The 5479-nt window shown below is 40.2% G+C and overlaps 1 long non-coding RNA gene across 1 annotated transcript; it reads right to left on the bottom strand.

Moving 5' to 3' along the window:
• Positions 1–540: 540 nt before the first annotated feature.
• On the bottom strand, positions 541–4735 carry LOC123079290 (uncharacterized). Its single transcript, XR_006437916.1, has 3 exons — positions 3782–4735; positions 3623–3662; positions 541–2996 (listed from the first exon to the last, which is right to left on the bottom strand). It is a non-coding gene; the product is annotated as an uncharacterized lncRNA (long non-coding RNA).
• Positions 4736–5479: the final 744 nt, after the last annotated feature.

The following is a 5479-nucleotide window of genomic DNA, read 5'->3' as shown; positions in this document are numbered from 1 at the left end:
TTTATTCTTCAACCCAGCCAGCTTGTGCGTCCACGCCTCAAACCATAAACCGTAGGAAACAAAAGGTTTGTGAGGTAATATTATAGCATGGAAGGAAGAACCTGTCCGGGCACCCAAACCGAAAAGAGTGCAAGGTAATCTTACTGTTTGCATGGCAGTCAATTACCTCCTGTAGCCTCGAAACCAATATGGTGCATCCTCCTGTAATTTTACGGCTACTCAGGTAATCTTACAGGATCGAGGCGTTCATGATTTTATTTTTTAGATACAAGGTTGTGCTCCTATATTTCAGGCATTTTACGTTAGATCTATTACTACTTCAATTGGACTGAGTACATCGATCTGTAGCAAAAATGAAATATGAGATTTAAGTAACATAGGCCACTATGAATTCTGTAGGAGGCATTTTTTGTGATCGCAAGAAACATAGGCCACTAACAATTCTGTAGGAGGCATTTTTGGTGATAGTAAGAAACATAGGCCACTAATTAACTCTTGCATGAGGAATTTTCGGTAACCACAGAACAACAAATCGGTCTAATAAATAGATTCCATGTAGTGGTTCAGGGAAATACCCCATGTAACAAAAACTATCCTTGCAATTAGAAAAAAAAAATTGTTTGAAAACAACTGAATGCCACTTAGCACTAAGTAACTAGTAGCATGACATATTCAGAAATCACTATTACAAAACTGAATACTACCGAACTTGAAAGCTGACTGCAGTACTTCTGAACTTGATCTTCAAGCAGCTTAATTTTTAGGTGACCATAGAATTTTCCATCAACTTCATCTGTTCAGCAATCTCTCCAGGACTGAAACGGTGAATGCAACATAGTATTGTGCTATTAATAGTATTGGAGCCCTTAGGTTCACTTTTCTTCTCACCAAATCCTGAATTTTGCTACTGGTTACTACTCCCTCCGTCCCACAATATAAGACGTTTTTGCAAGCTATGTTTAGTTTGCAAAAACATCTTATACCGTGGGATGGAGGGATTAGTTAAAGGTCTGAAATTTCAATTTAATGTTACTCGTACCCACCATAAATAAGAAGACATTACTCTCTACCCTCATACATTTACTGTCATCCACTTGAACAGATACCTGAAAAGCATAATATTATCAGTTCTCAGAAGTATACTAACAAACAAATAGAGGCCCCCAACACACAAGCGCATATAACACTTTAGGATTAATATGCTTCACTACCCTAAACTGGACACAATGTTGAAAGCATACATAACTCAGAGGGATATTAGATGTACCAAACTGTTCGGAATCACATGAACCCATAACACACTATGAATCAAAAGTATAGTGAGAAACAATATAAACAGGCAAACTCCGTAACTATTGTTTCAATGCACACTAAACCATGTATTTTATCAAAGTGTGCCAGATACAATGGTGGGAGTCATCATATTTAACTAGTTTGTGTCTTGTAACTGAATGTTATACAAGATTACTCCTAGATTGAGGGCGGGTTAAACTGATAAATCTGCAAAGATTGACAGCCAATCGACTGAAAACCAATTGACAATTATTCCAAAATTTCAGCCTGTAAAATTTGACAATTGTATGCATGCCTAATGTGCTTTTCGTCCCGTGTGGATTACCCAGAAAAATATGACTGAAAATGAGAACTGTTTCATTCAATTTTCAGAGCCAATGAGAAGCTCGCAAGTGCAAGTACAACATGGATGTGAATAGGGTTGTATGAGAGTAACAATCCCAGGTCAGATCTCTCACTACATCCTCCAGATTCTTGAGGAGGTTTTCCCATAGATCGCTTTTCGACAAGAAGTATAGTTACGGCCATTACATCATTAATCTTACTGCTTTGCCAGATGCTAAAAAGACGACCATAAAAATCAGTAAGGCCTAATTGAGTATTGTTGCACTTTACCACATCCACTGAAGTAGGAAGTTAAAATACTAGAGGTGCAAACTGTAGCATATGCATACACAAACAGTAATTCATATACAATCCAAAGTATAAATCATGTGTCATGCAAATGTGGGAGCAAAGATATGCTTAACCTAGGTAATGCTAGTGAACTGTGCACCTCAAAAACTCACATACATCCGAAATTACAGATCAACGAGACAAAAATTACATGGAACTGACGAAGAAAGCATCCACGTCTATTTTTTGTAAGACAGATTCATGCCACCATGGAAGAAGGTAACCTAGAACAAGACGAACAAAAGTATGTGGTTTCGAGGGACTTGAAGCTGACATAACACTCTTACCTTATTTTCATGTATAAAACAAACCGAAATCCACAAATTAGTGCACCAGTATCATATTGATTACCCAACGGGGGTAAGCACAAGCATATGTATGGTGTGAAAATGCATTACCAGCAACCTATAAGTGGCCATTATTTGTCATAATGGTCCTTGGAATAAAATGTGTGAGCAGCAAACACACCATCATCAGTACAACTCAGCTGATTTAGAAGCTAGTTAGATCATCTTCCCCAAATTCAGATTCAGGATAACGAATCAAGAATATATATCTACTCGCCAACATTTAACAAAGAGAAAATTTAAACAACGAAGCATGAACCACATACAGATAAGTATATTATGTATTTCATGTTAAGAATTTCTGAAGCTATTCAGATAAGGCATCAGTTCATTGCCACTACTTCTCTAGCAAATAGACAATTAGCAAAATGCAGGCCTCCTAGAAGGAGCAAATAAACCAGTATTAGGGGGAAAAGGGAAATGTTTTGTCGTTGATAGTTAAGCCACAGCAAATCAATAGCAATCATCTATTAAGGGAACATTGAGATTGATTACTTGATGACTAGCATGGCTTACTGCACAAATTGGGCGGAAACACGTCAGTATTAAAAGTTAGGTTTATGCTAGTTCAACCAAATAAACACCGAAGATAAGACAGCAAGGAAGAGGGACAGTCTTGTACCTCATTGCAATTCAGATAAATCTAATTTGAAGCTGGTAGTAATCACGAATTGCTCCAAACTGCATGAAACAAGAAAATTAAATTACTCATATACTAAATAAGTAATATTGGTCATGCAGTCAGCTGAATAGAGAATAGCATATTGTACACACAAGATAACAAAATTAACACTTAAGTAATGGTAATGATCAGAAGCAAGAACTGCACACTTAATTTAAACGAAAGCCCTCAAAATCCTAGCATTGCCAGAAGATCTCATACACATTCATAGGAGAGCTCTAGCTTACTTCCTTTTCTTTTGCGGGATGAGAGCTATCTATTCTCTTAACAACAAAATTCAGGATTCAACTAATTCATCAGCATCAAAACAAACTGAAGTTTGTACCCAAACATGTACATATTCTTCTGTTCTGTATTGCCCAAACAATTTATGGACTAGAATGCACGTGAGCAAACGTACAACTATCTTTGAGTTCCTTGCAGATTGCAAAAGAAAACAGAGACATAACATTGAGACGATCGCTAATTGGCATTGCTAATTGAAAAAGAACATGTGTGTGCAGTGGAAACAGATCGAATTGGACATGTGCTGCCAACCTCGAGGATTTGCCTTATGAACAAATTTAGAAGATTATTCACATGCCTTAATCATATTACCAGCGGTTCTTTATGGGCTGTGCGATACCTGAATACATCAAGGTGAACTTGGAGTCATGGAACTTGAGCTGGTGAGGACATCGGGCATGTTTGAGAGGTCAAAACTAATTAGCAGGATGCATTCGTTCATTCAGCTTATGGTGAGTGTGTATGCTTGCGTGTCTTGCCGCGAGTAGACCATACTTACCATTTTCTCGCCTGCACAGCATTTGCCTAGTCCGCAAGTCCCTTGCATGCATCTTCTTCTGCCCCTAGATTTCTTGGCAGAATTCCAATTCCTTGTTTGCCTAATAAATTCACTAAATATAAAACAAATTCCTCATAAAATGAATCATCTTTAATTGAAGAAAATTTTGCTCGTAGGTTTGTGCAAATTTTGATAATACAAATTTACAGAGAATTAGCATTGTCAGCTAGGTACAGCCGTATAGATTGATTCTTTATGTACGTCATTACTAAAATCCAATTAAGTCGGAACCATCATTTATAGCTACAAGGAAGAAAATTCGTGAATTCTAAACAAAAGCAAAAAACGCAGAGAGGATTCACATGTCTTGCGAAAAAACGAAAATGTCTCAGCTGAATCAAAGTCGGATACTCTACTGATGTTCCTTTCTCTCCGCAGCATTGAGCTCTCCTCTTCTTCTATGTCATCGGATTGGCCTTCTTCTCCACCTCCATCATCTCACTGTCGGGCGCCCGTCTCCAGCATCACCTCCATCACCCCCTAAGCTCCTCTTTTTTCCTTTACTTCCCTAGTTTCTTCCCCTTCCCCTGCACCGCTCCCAAAAATCAATAACCCTAATCCTAGAAATTCAGAAATTAGTGGAGGAGGAGAGGTTAAGAAGAGGAGGAGGGGGGCGATAAGACCGCCGAGGGAGGAGATGGATGCCGTAGAAGGCTGTTGGCGCCGCCGAGCTCGCCCCGATCGTTGCACTGCCCACGTCGCCTCCGGTTCGCCACCGCATGGGAGAGGGAAAGGGGAGTACACCACGCTCGAGAGAAGTAGCCATAGCAGTCGGGTCGTCCTCTGGTGCTGTCCCTGCCGCCGCCGCCGCAATCGCGAAATAGAAGGGCCGGGGGAAGAGGAACATCATCGTGTGAAAACTGCTCATTGCGAATGGGGAGATAGCTAGGTGTTTTTTTTTTTTTACATCGGGGTGAGGTGGGCTAGCTCCCGGCTATCCTTTTCCATCGATGTAAAATTACATCAGTGGACCGCAATTTTATATCGCTCGATGTTTAGACCAGACCACCGCTCTGTCGATCGACCCGGGTGAAGAATAAGTAATTCTTCACCCTGGGTTATTAATAGAGTTTTTATATATATAATGACATAATGTCGTATCTAGCTAGGATGCTTGGCCCAGCACCTTTCACTTCGTGTCAGCAGGGCGGATGCACGTAATGATCGATACTTTGGTCATACATGCATGTCGCCATGACCTACCATAAGACGGACCAATGAATCTATCGTTTGGTCAAATGACATTTGCTGTTGTCGATAAACCGCTTGGGCCAATAGATTGAACCATCATAAAAATCGCACGAGAGGGACCACAAAACCAGCACCTCTTGCATGCAACCCAAAATGATGTACGTTGGGAAGGGGTGATGTGTGTTTTCAATATAGAATAATGTACAATTTAGATATGGTGCCTACCTCTCGATACAGACAACAATCATGAAGGCAAGGTAGTTAAGGACGAGATACGCAAGGTTTGATGTAGGTCGAACCCAGCAATTCGAGCATTTGGGAGGGAATCCTGACAACGCATGAGCTCGAGCTTTGGTTGAGCGACATGTGACGGTGACCGGCCCTAACACGAACTAGGAGGAATCCATTCATGGCCAACACATACCCCTCATTATCGGTCAAAGCGAT

Source organism: Triticum aestivum, chromosome 3D, assembly GCF_018294505.1.
Source record: "Triticum aestivum cultivar Chinese Spring chromosome 3D, IWGSC CS RefSeq v2.1, whole genome shotgun sequence".
Lineage (NCBI taxonomy): Eukaryota > Viridiplantae > Streptophyta > Magnoliopsida > Poales > Poaceae > Triticum > Triticum aestivum.
This window is presented reverse-complemented; position numbering and strand designations above follow the sequence as displayed.